Here is a 19781-nt window from a genome sequence, read left to right as displayed (position 1 = left end):
CATCGATCTTCCTTCGAAACAAAAAGCCAATAGCCCATTATTTCGAAGTGATTCGTACTTGGTTGCTTTACAACAGACGTTCGAATATTCTAAATTCGTTCAACAATAAACCTAACCTGAAACCTAACCAAAAATCAAACCGTCGATCTTCCTTTGAAACAAAAAGCCAATAGCCTATTATTTCGAAGCGATTCGTACTTGACGGATTGCTCTACAACAGGCGCTCGAACATTCGAAATTCGTCCAACAATAAATCTAACCTAAAACCTACCAACCTAAAACCAAAAACGTCACGTTTCACCAATCAAACTATCGATCTTCCTCTGAAACAAAAAACCAATAGCCCATTATTTCGAAGCGATTCGTACTTGATTGCTCTACAACAGACGTTCGTATATTCGAAATTCGTCCAACTAACAATCCTAACCTAAAACCGATCCCGGATCGATCCTAACCTAAAACATTCACCAAACCCAAAAACGTCACGTTTCACCAATCAGATCACCGATCTTCCCCTTCCTCTTCCAAATACCATTTCCAGTATTAGATCTATCTGTCTAATACAGCATCCATCACGATCGAAATTTAGTCTCGAAACGAAGGAAGCGTGAACCATGGCGCGGCGTGGAGCCGAGCGGAACGCGAGCAAAAGAGAGAGAGAGAGAGAGGGAGTGAGAGCATGCTCGCGGCGGTGGTCTGGGTTCGCAGGAGGGCAGCTTGACGACGCTCACTCAGTGCGACAGCACGCGCGACCTCGAACGGATCAGCGCGGCTGATCCTCGATCGTTTCTCGCGCGGTGGATCGTCGCTAGCGCGCGGCAATGAGACGTTTCGTGCCCCCTGCTCCGCCTCAAGATTCCTACGCTTTCTCTCGCCTGGGACGCGCCTCCAACGCAACGATTTAGGAGAGGTTCTCGAGGTGAGATCTCGTTGTCCTCGACGAGGAGGAAGAGTCCTTTGAATTGGAGAAAGTGCTTGAACTTTTTTTAAATTTTGCTCAAGTGTTGGAGGGTAGAGGAGGCAGGTTTGGTTACGATTAAGCGTGATTTCGAGGTGGCTCTGAGATTGACGAGGAAGGTTGTTGATGGGTTAATCGAAGGTGAAGGGTATTTGTTGGATGGAAAATGAAATTTTCCGTATTTAATGTGCAAAGTGGAGAACGAATGATGAGAATTATGGTGAACAGAGAATGATAAGAGAAAGGAAAACGGGATAGATATAAAGTAGGGAAATGGAGGAGCAAAGAAAAACACAAGCACTGAAATGGGAAATTGGAAATAAGGAAGTGGATGTAAGGAAATTGTAAGAATGAAAAATGAAACGTACGAAGTATGAAAAAATAAGAAACGATAGAAATAGAATAGAAATAAAAATAGAAAAAAAAATAGGAATATTTTAGATACATGTATTTTAAAAATCGTTTAAAAAAAAAAATATTAAAAAACAACTACTCTAACGTCTCGAACACACGAATATATCCTATATTTCAACAATGTTAAGAAAGTTGAAATCTGATTTATGGTACGAATACTTCGATGAAGTAGGAATTGGCTAAAGTTATGAAGGATCGAACTCTGATATTTGGAACACGAAGAGCCCGTTATTTTGGCAACGATAAGCGGGAGGATTTTTTTAGAGTGACAAATGTGCCAAGCCGCGAGTACTCGAGTGGAATGATGATGAACTTTGTTCGACCGGCAGTTTAAGATAACTTTCCCAACTTACCAAACACGATATTATATTAAACTTGATAAAACAATAAGATCCATTCGAAATTTCAATAATTAAGTATCTATAATTATATTTAATATAATCCTCCATCTGCTATACGAAGAAATTCATATAACAGTCAAGTCTTAATTACATCTTTATCCGATCCATTTTTAAAAAATTCGTATCTCTTTAAAAATATAAAATTTGACTGGAAACGGAGCTAATCCATCCATATTAATTGATTAAAAGTGATCCTTGAGGTTTCATCACGAACGATAAATGTTAAAATCTAAAAATCTTCGAGATCGATGAACGTTTGTTGAATTTTTTCACTATAAAAATAAAAATTGCAATGCAAACATATTTGAAGTAGATCGATATTTAAATTTTCAGAAGGGAGGAATACTGTTTATCTAAAAAAGAAAAAGAAAAAAAAACTCTTCGAGTTCGTTCAATATTTGAAGAAAAATAACGGAATAAAAAATCAAATCGAGAGAAAATCTTCGAGGTTGCATATTGAATTTCTCCAAAGGAATAAAAAGAATTATCAGTCTCTGAAGTTGATCGATATTTTTTTTTTTTTTTTTTTTTTTTTTGCGAAAGAAAATAAAATATAAAATAACGAAATATTCGTCGATACGTACGAAAAGTAAGAAAATTACGAAGAAAACTTTTTGGATTAAAGATTCTTGTGATCAATAATAAAAAAGGAATGATCACCGCCATTCGATGATCATCCAATATTATCATCCGAAGAAAAGGAAACGCATGCTTTTTGAGATCCACACCAATTTCCTATTTTTACGTCCAAGCGTCATAGGTTTCTCAAGTATCTCGAGTCGAACGGTGCAATCGATGTTCCTCACTGAATACGTAATATATCGAGAATTCAATTGTGTGTTGAATCCTTTGAATTTTCCGGTCAATCGATTTGGCAAGTAGTTTCACCAAAATTCAAATGGATAAGTAGAAACTATTGAGAAGAGGAATATTGGGTTTCTGAAAAGGGAATCTGTGAATGGGAATCGAGAGAAAATAAAATCCAGAAAATTCATATTCTGAAAAATTGTAAAATGATAATTAAAATACTTAACTATTTTTGAGAATCGAGTTCTAAAAAAAAAAAAAAAGAACAATTTGGATAACATCGAATTGAATGCGAATTTGAATTATAAAATTATTTCGAGATCAGTTTTCAGAAAAAGCGAGTTTTAGAGGGATGATGATATGAAGTTTGAGGGAACGATTTGAATTTGGGATTCTAAGAGGACTTCGTTTCGATCAGACTTCTGCGAAGTTCGAAAGTACTCGAGAGATTGCTTCCCACTTCCGGAAAACTTGGAACGCATAAAAGAGATTGACACCTTTGGAGATGGAAAATAGGAAGATTCAATCTTAAGATAGCGATGCTAAGTTTTAGATTTATTGAAAGTGACAGGAGGATGACACCTTTAAACTTGAAAAATATCGAAGAATTGATTTCGAACTTCATGAATCACTATGCGTTGAAAACATGCTTGTTTCGTATATTTCTCGTTGCAATAAACATCCAGTATATTGCATCATACAGATGACGACTTCAACAAGAGATAAGAAAGAAAAAAAAAAGAAAAAAACTCCATCGCGCGAATATTTTAAACTCGAGAAGTGATTCATCCAACAACCATTCGCACGATCCAATAAATCAAAAAAAAAAATAAATAAATAAATAAAAATCTTCACTCGTCTTCATCCTCGATTGAATCTCGACCACCACGTTCGCAATCCAGAGTTCATTCAAACCTCCCCAAAAACCAAACTTGGACTCTCACCAAATTCATTCGCCCACGAAGAAGAAGAATCGCGAATCAACAATTTAATTCTAATCTGCCTCTAAACCATTACTTTATTACGAATCCGTCAAAGGACTCTTCCTCCCTGGCGTCGTCAAATTTATAAGAAACAGGATCCCTCCTCCCCTGCCCACATCTTTTGGAGTACCACCAGTTAGCGTGTCATTGCGAAAGTTCGATTCTAACAGTAAACAAAGAAATCGATCGTTGCGAATTATGACGAATCATCAGTTCTCGAGCTCTCCCGGCTATCGATCCGGAGAATTACGAGTGTTTGAGGAGCCGTGGGAGTATTTCGTTCACCATTGTATCGATGAACAGCTGATCGAGAAAGAGAGAGAGAGAGGATCAAAAATAAAGGAATTTTGGAAGGACATTTCGAGAAGTTTGGACCTCGAATGATTGACGCAGGTTTTGAAACGATCGAGGTGTAGGGATAATAACGAAGGCGTGAAGTTATTGTTGTTTCTACGTTTGAGGTTAGGTTAGGTTAGGAACATGGACGTTGCTCAGTGAGGTCAGGTCATTCGATGAGACTTTTAATGATAGGATGGATTTATTTTAGTGGATAGATTGGGTGATTTGGGTGGAATTATTAGATTTGAGACTCGAAGATCGAGTGAAAAATGCGATTTATAGGTGACATCGATCACTTATAATATTTAAGATTGAATGATGAAGGCAATGTAACAATTCTTCATTGATTGCAGGTTTTTATTTTCTTTTTATTAGAAATAGCAATTTTTTAGAAATAGTGAACTATTGTTCGTATTGAAGATAGTTTCAAGTGTTTTAAATTCAATATTTAGGTAATTGAGAAAGTTATATTGATTTGATAATTATTGTGATTATGTGAGTGTCTTATAGAAGCAACATTACTAATCCATTTTCCAAAAGAAAACATTTTAAAGTAATAAATTGAACTAGAAGTGAACAAATATTTATTAAACAGGATATTCGAGTTGAAATTATAACACTAATTTAATCATAAAAGTATCTTAGAATTATCGAAACCTATAAATAATACCCAAATTATTACTTAAATTATTGAAATTACAAACACTTATTCCCCAATAACTAAATAATTTCAACTAATTGTATGATTTAATCATCAAAATTATTTTTGAAAAATACTTGCTCTCCATAAAAATTTTTATAATATTTCCTCGTGACTTATAGAATGGTGTCGACGTGGGACAAATGTTCGCTTTTAAAAATAAATCCACCAGTTTGAGTTAGCGCCCTTGTCAATCTGAATTATTATTCTTCCAATGCAATCAATTCGACGAGTCATAAATATAACCAATACGTGAATTATCAAAATGAAACATATCTCAACATATATTATGACACATTCTCATTTTAATTTTTACTCAAAATATCAAGTATCGAGTAGTGGAAAATCTTGAACAAAGTTCTAAACGATTTATGATCCCAAGGAAATTTCAAATTTCAAACATCCTGAAATGAAATCCTACTTTGAAATCTAACCTGAGCTGAAGAAACCCCCAAAGTATCAGAATACCAGGGAGAATAGAGATACTAGATATTTTGAACTAGAATCAACGCATAAGGCTTCTAATTTTGGCTCCAGCTCGAGAATCTCTAAACGTTTAAATTCTTCAGCTTCTTTAAAAATATGAAAAGGGAATAAAATTCGTGAAATTCATTCGGTTCAAATTTGGATCTTCGATCGAAACGATCATACAATATCTTTTAAAACAGTTTTTCCCCGATTTCGAAAATTTTCAAGATCGTTGCCTCGTTTGAAATTCAAAACTTTGCGAAGAGAATATTTCCACTCGCAGATTTCATAACAAGTGAGCAGGGGAAAAAAGTGTTTTGCAACGTCAACTCTTCTACCGGAAAGAAATCGATGTGGAAATCTTCTTACATCAGGGACGAATGCATTCGTTCGAAGGTTCGAAAGGGATGGCTGATGTCTTCATTGTTATTCCGCTCCGCCACTAAGTTTTATTTCCACTTTATTTTTCTCTCCCGCTTTTTCTATCGTCACGCTACGTTACCGATCCTATAAACAAGGTAGCTAGCCTGGTTTTCCAGCTGTACAAACAAGATATATGATAAAGAGCGGGAGAAACATGTTCCTTTGTTACCAATCCTCGAGCTTCCCACGTCCAACTCTCTTTTTCTTGGAAATGTTCACCCCTCTCAAAGGGAAGGTTTGGCTAATGATTCAGAGTCGAAAGTGAGTTTAGAAATTCGAAATTATTATTATTTCGTTCGTTTTAATCATTTGAGAATTATTGTGTTAACAGGGATTTATTGTGTTTCCAGCTTTAACTAATTTTAGTTAAAAGTTGTGTGCCTCTCGAAGTGACAGTTTGGCTAATGATCTAGAGTCGAAAGAAACTTTAGAAGTTTTAATCAACTGTGCTTTGAGAATTCTTTAATTGCATTAATAGAAACTTGTTGTATTATATTTTTGTTATTAATAGAGCCAGCTCTAGCTAGTTAAAATCAAAAGTTCGAAGTGACAATTTGGCTAATGATCTAGAGTCGAAAGGAACTTTATAAGTTTTAATTGCATTGGTAGGATTTTCGAATGTATTTTATATTATTTTTTTAACTTACACACAAAGTTCAATTGTTACTCCAAGAACGCGATGTTTATTGTTAGCATGCTTCGATTGTAAATCACCTGATTATCCACATTCTTATGTAGGAGCACTTTGGCCCAATTACATGTTTATACAGCTGTGCAATCTCTCACGAGTGAATCCATTTTGCACTTACCAGTCTCGTGTCAAAAATTATTTTGCCTTTAACACGACCGATATTTAAATCTTATCGAAAAATTGTATGACACAAATATCCAACGAATCGAAAACTGTAATACTTGAATATTATTTAACCTGAATATTATGAAATTTTTAGCAACAATGTTTTAGCAACAAGATTTTACGCATCATTTCATTTCTCAACAGACAAATTAACCTGAAAGATATTTTTTTACAAGATCCTTTTTTTCTACTTTTTTACTCGATCACTGTAATCTCAAAGTGATTTAAATGAAACCAAGCAAAAAAAAAAAAAAAAATTCCATACGAATTTGTTTAATATGCAAAGAGATACGGAATAAATGAAAATCCATGACGCAACACAAAGCTCTAAATATTGTTGAAATTTTTCTACTCGAGTAATAAAGAGATGCAGGGACCAGCATATTATCGTGCATCACAGCGGACCAAAAATATGTTACACGCGAAAAATAACAGAATTTTTTAATTTTCAGTACGTATTTACAATACGGATTTTCTGAATTCTCACATATTTACACACATCGCGTCATGTGAACGGTCAATTAATTAACACGGGATTGTGTCACGTCGAGGAAAAGATATAATTTGAAACCTCGTTAACTAAAAACGGCGAAACTAATGAATAACGCAGTTAACGAATTTCAATTTAATAAATGGAATATTGTTAAACGGAAAACATACCAGAATTGTTTCCCCATAATCGTTTACACATCCTTCGATACCTACATTTCTCTGATTTAATCTTGTTAATGGCGACCCGATTCCAAAAAATTCTCCAAGCTTCCTTTCGGTGTCTCCTCAAAGCCATTCCGTTAAAAATTCCATTCCAAACATTTCTTCGAATGACTAGATTATTTCGCAAACATTCGCTTGAATTAAATTAAATCTCAATAATAAAGAAAAAAAAAGTTTCACGAATTAAACTTTTCGCCGATCTTTCTCAAACAATTTTTTTCTCAAAAAATTTTTCGAGAAAGATTTCGAAAGATGTTCGCTTCACTTCTTGCAGCCTCAACGAGTAACAGGTACTTCCTCCTCGAGCAAACTGGACAAGTCTCGTTTCCCCTAGGGAAGAAAAACTCCCTAGAATTCAGTGTGTGTGTGTGTGCCTTGGCTCGACAAAGAGTCCAAGCTCTCGCGAAACTGCCAAAAGAAAGCCATCCTCCCCAAACCGAGCTCTCTTCCGCCTGTTCGAACCTTCGTCGCGCTTTCCATCGATTTTTTCCCTTCTTTTTTTTCGTCGTTTCCATCCAGCTGTTGCGTTTCACAGCGACGATCGTTCCACATTTCCCATGCGACACGGACAGTCGTTCGAAACGACTGTCAACGACTTTGAAAGCGCACAGGAGGCGACGAGGGGTGGGGTGGGGAGGGGAGGGTCAATATTCGAGCCGTTTCTTCGCCGATGTTTCTCTTTCGCCGCTCGGAGGAACTCTTGGATGAAACGATGCGCTCGAAACGGAAATAGAAAATTCTTCGGATGCCCGACAGGGGAATCCGTGGAATCCGTCGGTGTGGCTTTGCTTCGAATATTTTTCCTCGAAGGATGTTAATCTCGACTCGATTTTTCCGATTGTTGAAGAATTCTCATCAGAGAATTTGGATTGTCAAAAAAAAAAGAGAAATATGAATGAATACCAAGAGAATTATTACCATTGCTGGTAACTTAGTGATGGAATACAATTCGTGAAGAAAATCTCGCCGATGTGGCTTTGCTTCCAATATTTTCGCTCTCGATTTAATTTTCCGGTTGTCGAAGAATTCTCGAAATAATTCTCATCAGAAAAATTTAGATTGTTTGTTAAAAGAAAGAAACGAGCGAATATCGAGAGAATTATTACTATTGCTGGTAATTCAGTGATGGAATACAATCCGTAAAGAAAATCTCGACTTAATTTTCCGGTTGTCGAAGAATTCTCGAAATATTATTGATCAGAGAATTTTCCAGTTGTTGAAAAATTCTCGAAATATCAGTAAGAATTTTCCAGTTGTTGAAAAATTCTCGAAATATTACTAAGAATTTTCCAGTTGTTGAAAAATTCTCGAAATATTACTAAGAATTTTCCAGTTGTTGAATAATTTTCGAAATATTTCTCATCAGGGAATTCGGATTGTTTGTCAAAAAAAGAGAAGCAATGAGCGAATATCGAGAGAATACCCATTGCTGATGATGGAAACAACGGAATACAATTCGTGAAGAAAATCTCGTCGAATTTGCCCTTGCGAATAATTAACAGAACGAAGATTCACATGCGGAGAATATCGCATCAAACGTTTATTTATTTATTTATTTTTTTTTTTTTTTGATGCGTGAACGTTCAACCGAGCACATCCCCCGAGCAACTCGTTCAAGTATTCATCGGGATGGATGGAGTCAAGCAAAGAAGCAACAAAGCTCGTTGCTTTCCTTCTTCAATTATTAAATCCCATTTATCTCCATGCTCGTTCTCTCGTTAAACAATAATAAAAAAGAGAAAGAAGAAGAGGAAGAGGAAGAGCAAGATAAATAGAAACGATCGATGATAACTTTTGACTATCCGTCACAGATCTCCACCTAATGGACGAGGTTGACTCGCGTTCGTATCGATTAAAGGGGAGCAAGTGATATACCACCGGCTCATGGCCGGACGATTTCGTCCGTGTGTGATCGATTAAGAGAAGGCCAGTGATTCATCGTAAAATTTACCAGCCGAAATTACGAATAAAATTGCTTCGTTGAAAACATAATAACAATCAGAGATAGCGACTAGTGATTACTCGAAATAAAATTTTGTTCGAAATTTTTAATTAATTTTTCGACCGGTTAACTCTGCTTCCCCTCGTTCCTTCACAAGAATAATTGCAGGATATATATTTAATCGAATCAGGAACAACGATAAACAACCAACTTCTCTTGTAACCAAACGTGTCGTCGACGTGCCTTTACACGCTCACGTCACCATTTAGTCGATTAACAAGATAATTGACTTCTCCCTCCAAACTTAATAATAAAACCGCAGCGTCACAGACCCGATATCTCCGCTTCCTGAACCAGCCTCGTCTCACCTCGTGCACCTTATATATGCATCCACAAAATGGCGGCGGAAGGAACAAGTGTTTGCCAACTGGCGATTGCTTGGATCGTTTCGAAAGCACGCCTCCACTGCCAAAAAGTTTGTTCGAAAAGTAACTACTATTCGCGATAGCCTTGTTCGAAAGTGAAACACCAAATTTTGCAACAAATTTTCTATATCCTGTATCTGATGTACAGAATTCCTCCTTATAATCCTCGTGTTCGAAACCGGATATTGCTTTAGAATGAAAAGAGAGAAAGAAAATCACGCGTTCTGATGTTTGTTTTAAATTGAAAGCCACGATCTGATCGGATGCGGGATTAGGTGGAACGACTCGATCGGTGACAAATCGAGCGGGATAACTGTATTACCGACCGACGCAAACACAGCTGCATTTTATCAAAAGTGACAATTTCAACTTTGTCAAGTTCCGCTCCTCTCTCCTTCCATAGTTTCGAGCTTGGAGACAAGCAATTATTTAAGAATATTATATTTCGAGGACGATAATCATTCGATTCTAATTTGTCGAGTCAACGTTGGACAAATTTCCTCCTCGAAAAGCTACGCGGGTTAATTCGCACTGGTCAACTTGCCTGAACAAATAGCGACTGGCCATGGAGCCGTGCTGTTTGTCTTTGGTGAAATCGATGGAATGGTGTTCGTAGAGAAACTCGAGGAAGAATGGCTCGAAACTGAGGCGTCGTGTGTTCCTGTTTTTTTTTTTTTTTTTTCGTAAAAGTAAAGACAGAAACTAAAGATTAAACTTTTAAATTTGTCCGTTCGAGAAGAAGAAGAAGAAGAAGAAGTTAAATTCGTGAATTTTCTTTTAATTAACGAACGATGGGCGGAGAGGAAAAAAGGGTTGAACTTTTGCACAAGTTTTTCGAGCTATTATTATATAGCCTGTTGTCCGAGTTTTTTTCTTTTGGAAAGATTAAGTCGTCGAATCGAAAATTTGATTTTTAATTCCTGTATCTTCGAGCTTTATTTATAATTTCGTTGTTTTATCTCGAAAGAAGAAGTGGATGGAAATTATTGTATCGTAAACTTTGAATTTATTGCCTTTGAATATTATCTCAAGATTTATCTTACTATTACTTTATCGTCCTCCACGAATTCGAATTCATTCGATGTCGTGCAATATCCCTTTTTTTCTCTCGTGCATCGATCTCCATTCGTGATGAAACAATTTTTTTACAACTCCCTCAGAAACGAAAAAGGAGAAAAATACTTTTTGAAATATCCCCCCCCCCCAATTAATGAAAAGTAATTAACGTATATCGCGTTGGAATCAAAAAAAAAAAAAAAAAAAAAAAAAAGGAAAAAATTCATTTTCATGTACAGGATTACTTGACGATACTTTTATAAATTTCGATAATGATGCTCGTTGAAGGAAGGGAATAGGATGAAATAACGAGGCAAGAAAAAAATAAGTGGAAATAAAAGGACGTAAAGGAAACAATAAGGTGGAAAGTTGTCGTTTGAATTATGCAAAATGTTATAGACGAGTCGGCCGTATTGGACGAGTGTCGTTCCACTTTCGATACCAGTCCTGTTTTAATTACACGTGTTCGTGGTAACGAGCATACTTCTACACATGAAAACTGCACACTGAACGAAAAATTTGTCAAAAAATTATTTTTAATTGCAAGCGTAAATTTTCCGCTTTGAGAAAGCATATTGAAAATGTCGATAATTAATTTTTCTATCGAAACTGATATAAATGTGTGCTCGCAATTACCGTTTTTGCGGGGGAAAAATGGAAAAAGTGATGCAGCGACGTAGACTCGCTGTTTCCAGAGACTTTGTCGTTTGGCTGGCAATGGAAGAGCAATCGAATCTGTTAACGACACCCACGTGGGAGCTTGTTGAAACAGAATTTCCATTTAAGTTTCGCGTCAATTATCATTTGAAAGTATAACACTTGCGGAAAAACTGGTAGAGGTGTATCCTTCTAACTAATTTCACACTGTGTAAATATTTTTCGACAATTTTGAACAACTTTTGATTCGTATTTTGTTTACATTGATTTACGAGCTACGATTCCTTGTCTCTTGTTTCCATTCGAAAATCCAATTCAAAGATCGTTCGTATTTTATTACTCAATTATGAACACGAAGATATTGGCAACGTTGTTCGAAGATGAAAAAATTCCACTAGGAACAAATTAACATCCACTTTATATCGAAGGTGGAATTAAGTCGCAAACTCGTTCTCCTTTTTAACGGAACAATTGTTCCAGTTAAATAAGCTAATTACGCGCGATATTGTACAATACCTTGCCAAGCGGAATCGTGGAACGGCCACTTTTTGAGCGGAATGATCGTTTTTTCGAAGGAAAAAGTTAAATATTTGCACTTGGCTCAAACGCTGATTTCTATCGAAAAATCGAAAGTTCGAATATTTGGACATTTGTATTTGTCTCGAAAATTTTTCTTTTTTTAAGTAAATTCCACGAACGAAAAGGACGCGGGAATAGCGATAATGGTAACGGTATTAAACGCGATTACATTGGAGCAAAATAAATCGCGCGAGAATCATTTTTCATCTTTATGAAAACCAATCGTAGCTTCTCGTATTTTCGATCGACAACGATGACAAATAATATCGCATAATATATTTACAACGTGAGTGGACAAATCGTTGTGTCACTTCTTAAAGATTGAATTTATTTCAATTTATTCGATAAATCGAAAATGATTAACCGTTTGCGCGTGAACATGTTTGAGAGTGAAGCATCTTAAATATTTCAGATGTCTATCTCTGATGATAGATCGTATTTTCGATCGACAACGAGCGAGATGATCAAATAATATCGCATAATATATTTACAACGTGAGTGGACAAATCGTTGTCACTTCTTAAAGATTGAATTTATTTCAATTTATTCGATAAATCGAAAATGATTAACCGTTTGCGCGTGAACATGTTTGAGAGTGAAGCATGTTAAATATTTCAGACATCTATCTGTGATGGATAGGAAAGATTAATGGAGAGGAAAATTTATTTCGAGAAGTATGATTTATTTATTAAGTATACAGAGAACGATTCGAATATCTTGGAATATTTCGGATATTTATTTATTTATCTATTTTTTCCTTATGAATGAAAAAATAATTTATCTCGAAAATATGATTAAATACTGATATCTGATTCACAACATTTTGTTCAACGTAAATGTAACGTAATCATTAAACGAGATTCAATAATATTGATTTATATTGATTATATTTGATAATATTTAAAGAAACGAAATTTAATATTGGCTCGAACGAACCAATACCGATAGTCGTAAATTTACTGATGATATTGGCCAATTTTATTTATCAAAGGAAACTTGGAATAAACAAAATTTAATTACACCCACAATCGTAGTTCCCCTTTTCAAATTAATAATAATTTCTTTCGAGGTGAAAAAATTCTGGACAGAGAAGGAGGATGTAGAATCAAGGATCTTAATCTTATTGAGTTGGAATACGTGGTGGTGAGCCAGTGAAAAATTTCTTTCTTCCTTCTTTATTGCGGAGAGGAGTGCATAGAAGTCGTGAGTGAATTAAACGGATAGTTTAAAATCGTGCGTCGAGGGATTCCAACTGAACTGTTCTGAGAAAAACTTTCTCAGAAAAAATGGATTTTCCAACCCGCGGGAATTTCTCGTTGAAAATCTTCCCCTCTAAAAAGATTGCGCGCTCGTGATTGGGATTTGTTGATTCGTTCGTCTCTTTCTTTCCTTTTCTTTTTTTTTTTCCATATCGACGATTCTCGAAATAATTTCCTTTCCTTTTTTTTTTTTTCCATTTCAAAAATTTTCCATTCCCAGTCAACGATTTTTCGATTACGATTTATTTTTCACGTTTTAATGCAATTAAAATTCTCGTGTTTAATTCGAAAAAAAAAAAAAAAAAGGAAAAACAATGTCAACGATGCTATTGGAATTTCAACGAGGGAAACAACAAAATAGATCGCACTTTATAAATGTAACTGCTATTTTTAGAGGACTCGCAACTGTTGGAAGAACAATAGAGTAATAGACGCTAAAGACGAAGCTGATGAAGCTATAAACAGAAAGATGTGAATGTTTCGATGCTTCTCGAAAAATAAAGAAAATAGAAATATTTAATTCTTATCGAGATGTGATGTATATATTTTCAATATTGTCAAACAAAGAAAAGTTAACAAGTTAAATCTTTTTATTTATATTTATATATATATATATTTTTCAATGGATGACATCAAGGAGAGTTCAAAAAAGGATCGAGAAACACTAATTTAAAACCAGGAAGCTGATTCGAACGAGATTCTTGCAACTCCTTTTGTTTCTGGAAAGTCTTTGTCAGTTTTTTTTTTTTTTTTGCAAGTTTTTCGAGACGATATTTCATTGGAAGAGAATTTTCTTTTTTCACGTTTTGTGAACGTGATCTTTTTCTAAATCTTTGGTGTAGGAAATTTTTTTTTTTTTTTGATGGAACGAGATTTGTTCTTCGATCTGTTAAACATCGAAACTTGTGAGGGATTTTGATAATTTTCGTTTGGACAAAGATCATTGTATCTTTTTGATTAAAATTTCGAAAAATTTAAGAGAAAATTTTTGCAAATATTCTTAAATAAGAGATTAAGAACAACGAGATTATTGTCAACTGTATTATGCCTTCGATGCCAAGGAAAATATGTTGAAACGACTAAATTCAAGAATTCAATTATATACCGTTTAAAATAGATTAGATGGGTTTGATTTTATAAATAGTTCGTACAATGAATAATCCCGAGAAAATTCCTTTCGCTTCTAAATCTCTTCAAGATCTCGTGTTGTAATAAAACTTGAACAAATTTTTATGAAAAATAATAATATTATATAATAATTTTAATAATATTTGATAATTAATGATTATTAATGCACTTAAATATTTCAATATGTTTAAAATTCATAAGATGATTATCATATTCATTTGAAATTAAATGAAGATATTAGAAAGATATATTATAATCGTATGTACATCTCATATTTGAACGAAAAATTACCATAATTCCATTTAAAGTCAAATGAAACCAGCAAGATACATAACACGTATAAGATATGATATTTGTTGTTTTAGATTTTAGACATTCGTCGTCGATATTCACAAGAATACAAATCAACGTTAAAACGCGTTTTTAAAATTTAAAATTCTATCGAGAAAATAATATAGAATATAGAACACACGTCGTAATCGAATGCAAAAATAAAACAAAAATAAAAAAAAAACATAGAATGCAATATAAAATATTGAACAACAATGTTACCTTGCTACGTGTAAGTCCTCGTAATATGAGAAATTTATTAGCAAGACTCTCCACGTACATATATATATATATACAATATAATATACCGCAAAATTTTATTCGACAGATAAAAATTCTGTAGAATAAAAATAACGTAATAAAAAAAGTAACGTAAAGAATAAGACACAGAATGCATTGCATAAGCCGTAACACAGAAATTTCGAACGACAATGTTACCTCGATACGTGCCCATAGCGTGAACAAACAGCACAACCTATAGCGAGACTCTCCCCTCTCCTTCCAACTCTCGAGAAACCGACTATCCTCGTCGCTTAACATTCAGTCGGGTCGCGACGATTTAAGAGTGTGCTTCAAGGCTGTAGTGTCGGTCAACGACACGTGACGTGGTAAACAATGTTGGACCGACCTTGTAATTGCCCGAGGCTGTAATTCGTGATGCTATTTCCTTTTCTTGCCCTTTTCTTGCATACTTTTCCGCCTCTTCTCGAATTATCTAAACGTATTTTATGAATATTAAAAATTATTTTCACGTGGAATGGATAAATTTTAATATTCGTTTTTATATCGTAATTTAATATAACTATTAGTAACCATTGTGTTTTTGATAATTAGAATAATTAGAATAAGAAGATTACGAGAATTAATTAAAAATGAATCGGTTTGAATTTCTTTTCATATTATATTAAGAGTTATATTATGAAATATAAAATTAAGAAGAAAAAAAAAAATTATTGGAATTAAAAAGAATTCTTCTTCCCGATTTTATCCCCTTTGTTAATTAACCTTAGTTACCGCTGTCAATTAAAAAAATATTCATATCAAGGGAACGAAGGGAAGAAACTTTATTATAAGGTAATAAAAATTCTATTCATTTTTCATTTCTTCGGAATTATTACCTTTCTCTAAATTTTTTTCTTCATTTTTTTATGAATCTCTTGATTAATATTAAATGAATATTAATGTATTGCGTGGACGAAGCATGACAAATTGCAAATAATTTTACAACGAATACCGATAATTTAATAATTCATCGGGGGAGGGGAGGGGGTAAATCATTAAATATCCTATTTACAAGAACGATAATTACTTAAGAGATGAAGTTAGGCGAAATCAAAGTTACTGCAGCTTCGATGGCAATTTAAACTTTAATAACGTGAAAAGTTTCAATTAACTAGCAGTTAAACTCGAGACTGCTCTGCTATTTGATTGACTCTTCCATGAAGAGCGAATTTCCGAAATAATTCAATATTTTGTCAATTATCGAATCATAAAGTCATGACATCGTGGATATAATGGATTAGATATACCTTCCAAATTATAAAATGAATTATCTTCGAATTCATACTTGTATTGCGTATAGATGTATTGATTATTAAGAATTTGTTTCGTGTTTTTCTCTCGGAAAAATTGGAAAATTATCGAACCTTTTAACGAGTTAATTTTCTTCGGAAAATTATTAAAATTCTTTTCCACGCAAATTGGAAAATTTTTCTTCTTTCAATGTTGCCTAAAGAATAGAATTTTTTTATAATTAAAATAATCATTATTTCTTGACAGTTTCGAAAATATTCATTTCTTATATTTTTTAACACGTAAAATTAAAAAAAAAAAAAAATCAAATTAAAATTCAAACTCTTATAAATTCCAAAATATTTTTTTTGAAATTTACGAATTTTTAATTTAGTTTTTTCGAGAACAGGAAAATAATTTTAAAAAATTGTTCAATCTCATTATCATTTTTCTTTGAGAGAAGATATCTATTTGTTTTAAAACTTCAACGTTATCGTGATGAATATTGCAAAAGAAATTGAATGACGCGTTTCAATTTTCACGGAATTTGTATTTTTTCTCTCTTAAAATAAATTATGAAGGAATTTTCGATTTTTCCAATTTTCTCGGAAACTTTTTGAAATTTAAAAATATTTGCTATCATAATTCACTGTCAAGGAATGCGTGTGCAGAATTTCTCCGATTGTTCTCACAGGAGAGGAGATTATTCGCGATTGGATAAATGAAAATTCGAGAAATCGTTACACGATTGATAAAAATTTGTGAACTGAAGTTGATCGCGATGAAAATTCATGAAATCGTTCGAAATACAAATTTCAGAATACGTATTCATACTTGACTTGTTCGATTTATTAATAAACATTGTAATAAAAAAATTTTGAATATTTCATTCAACAATACTTCGTGACGTACGCGGTCGAATTTAAAACGAATTTTAAATAATGAAACAAGCTTTGAAATATCGTATGAAAGGTTTGTTTTGAATAATTACTTTTTACTTTTAAAAGGAGCTGCTTTTAACTTTTACTTTAACAAAGAAAAATTTAATTCAACAACAAAAAACAATTATAATTCACGATTTTATATTGCCAAAATAAAAAAATTTTAGTTGCTAAAAAAACTCGGGTCGTCAGTATGCTTAAGGATGAAATTAAAGTTAAAATGCACATCATGAATAATATATCAAGTAAACTCGTCGATATAATTTTCAGGAATGTTTTCCATAATTATCGTTTCAGAGAAAATTTCGAATAAACTAACGAAATTTCAAACTTTCCTTCGTGCAGTATCCTTTGACAAGAAAAATGTAAATTTATCCTTTGACCACGAATTAATAGGTAGATAGTAATTCGATAATTTATTTTTTCGGTTCTAGAATAATTCCGTTCTAAAATTTGATTTTTCCTTTCTTTGTCTCAAGAAATATAGTCAAAATTTTTTCTTAATATTAAAAATCAGTTAATTTCAGTTCTTAATATTTTAGAGTATACTTACGCATAATATCTAGAAATCCTGAAAAATCGATTAGATTAAATTAATCGAAAATTATACACATCCTTCTCGGCGAAATTTGAGATATATATTCCCAGAAATAGATCTGAAAATATTCTTGAATTTCTATATCACCTTTAAAATTTTACAACTAACCTAAAAGTAATCTTTCTCCCTTCCAAAATGAAACTATTAAAAACTATTACAAATTTATAATTACTTAACAACCTCGTAGCTCCAAATATACAAAAATATTTTTCCCAAAAAAATTCCTTTCCTCTTAAATCATCCTTTTAGCCAAAAAAACCAAGATCTAACCTAACCTAACCTAACCTAACCTAACCTAACCTAACCTAACCTAACCTAACCTATAAATGCAATTATCGAGGAAAGCTGATTTCCCAAAAACTCATCGTTCTTATCGAACAGCTTACGATTCAATTTCCACGTGTCTAGGAGGCGCAACGTGCACGTTGAACCGTGAATTGTTGAAACGGCAATGATCGAGTGGCGCGTGCAAAGCGGATCTCGTCTGTTCCGGATCGATGCATGCAGCTGGCTGCGGTATAACGTGTTATTATCACGGGTATTCCGGCCGACCAAGTCTAGATCTGACCTAGAACTCTCTCGGGTTGTAGAATCTGGCCGGAGTCCCCGACCCGGCCGCCTGCCTGTGAAACCCCCTAAATCATGGCGAGGGGGGGGATCGCGTGGAAACACGCCTTTAACGATAAAGGGCAGAGAAACTGGAACACTTTCGATGAACACGCTTCAAATGCTAGGATGCACGCAGCGTGATCTAATTTTCTGATAGGGTTTCGAGTCAGCCGGTTACGGGTGGACCTTTCGTTTGACCTCTTCTGTCCTCTGCTCTGCTCCTTCCTTCCACTATCTTTTTTTTTTTTTTTTTAGCTCCTCGTTCTCCGCGTGGGCGGAGTCTATCCGTCATCTATTTTCGTACGCTTCGTTTCGATTTTTAGTTGTTTTTCTTTTTTTCTTTCTTTTTTTTTCTTTTTTTTTTTTTTTTTCAATGGTAATTATTCATCTGAGAAGATATCGGCCTTGATTCTGAAATTGAAATTTATTCTTCGAAATAGTAATAGGGTATAGGTTAGGTCAAGTGGATTTTTAAATTTTTAATTTTGATTTGTGAAATTAGAGTTAAGAATTAATTGGTGTTAAGTAAAAATTTATTTAATTTTAAGCTATCAACTTTTTTTTGTTAATAATTTTTCAACGAAAGCTTCGCAATACTTGTTCAATATGACGATATGTTAAAAAATCATCGAAGAGTGATACTTTTTAGTATCTATCCTTAATTTTGTTTCTTAATTTTTATTCTAGATTTCGATTAATTTTCAAAAAATTTCCTTTAGAATTGAGTGAATAAGCTTGAAAATTTTACATAAAATGATATGATTATACATAAAATCTTTCATGTTAAGTCGCTGACAGAAATTATATTCCAAACAAAGAAGCGTGAAATATTTCGCGTAACTAAACGACAAATTGACGACGATAAATCATGGGAAACGACGTGGGTGGGCGGTATCTCGCTCCTTTAAAGCGTTAAATTGGTTAAACGCCGACTTGTAGAGGTCTCTAACGACGAAAGAAAAGAATTCCCCTTAGAATTCTGGCACGTTATTCTGGCACGAACAAACTCGACTATTTTCTCGATATTATTTTTCGCTCTATTAATACCATTTTCATTTATCCTTCGCGCGTGATTAATTTTCCTCGATGGTTCATCCCTTTGATCATTGTCGAAATCTTATACGGGAAATTTTCCAATTTCTCTGAATTTGATTAATCGGATTTGATATCGAATTTCATCATGGATCTCATTAAGATTTTATTTTTCATTAGAAATCTCGTTCATTCCAAAATTTTTTTAATTTTCGCCTATAGGATTTAACGTCTTTCGAAACTTTTCACTTTTTCAATTTTTCAGAATTTTCTTCTTCAATCTTTTTAATTGGAACTTTTTATTACTTAATACATTCTTTTAAGGATCCATATAGAAGATGTAAAAGAACATACATGGAATGACGTGCATGAGAAAGAAATAACACTTTCATTCGGTCCATTCATGAAAAATGGAATTATCATAGCATACAAAAGCATCTTTCCAATAATACAAAGCACTGAAGATTATTTTTCAACGTGTATATATATATATATTCATTTTACGTTTGAAAAACAGTGCAACTACGTAATCCACATGCAAAGTTTCTTTTGCAACAATCCTGGAAAGATACTCTATTTATTCTCATTCTTCCTATTGCAATTTTTATTCTAATTACAACTACCTTATTCCATTTGCTCGAATCACCTCG

The 19781-nt window shown here is 33.6% G+C and overlaps 1 protein-coding gene across 5 annotated transcripts in view; it reads left to right on the top strand.

Moving 5' to 3' along the window:
* The first annotated feature begins 738 nt into the window (after positions 1 to 738).
* The window catches only part of dnc (phosphodiesterase dunce), a 146857-nt gene continuing 127814 nt past the window's right edge, over positions 739 to 19781 (top strand). For 4 of the 5 annotated variants that reach the window (XM_086906259.1, XM_086906257.1, XM_086906256.1 and 1 more), the window contains exon 1: positions 739 to 919. The gene's annotated coding sequence lies outside the window, so the exon portion shown is untranslated. The remainder of the gene's footprint in view (positions 920 to 19781) is intronic. The other variant, XM_086906258.1, reaches the window with a different exon arrangement.

The sequence above is a fragment of the Apis florea genome, unplaced genomic scaffold (assembly GCF_048593485.1).
Source record: "Apis florea isolate Af1SG1 unplaced genomic scaffold, ASM4859348v1 contig_2492_pilon, whole genome shotgun sequence".
NCBI lineage: Eukaryota > Metazoa > Arthropoda > Insecta > Hymenoptera > Apidae > Apis > Apis florea.
Note: the sequence above shows the minus strand (reverse complement) of the source record. Positions and strands in the feature narration are given on the sequence as shown.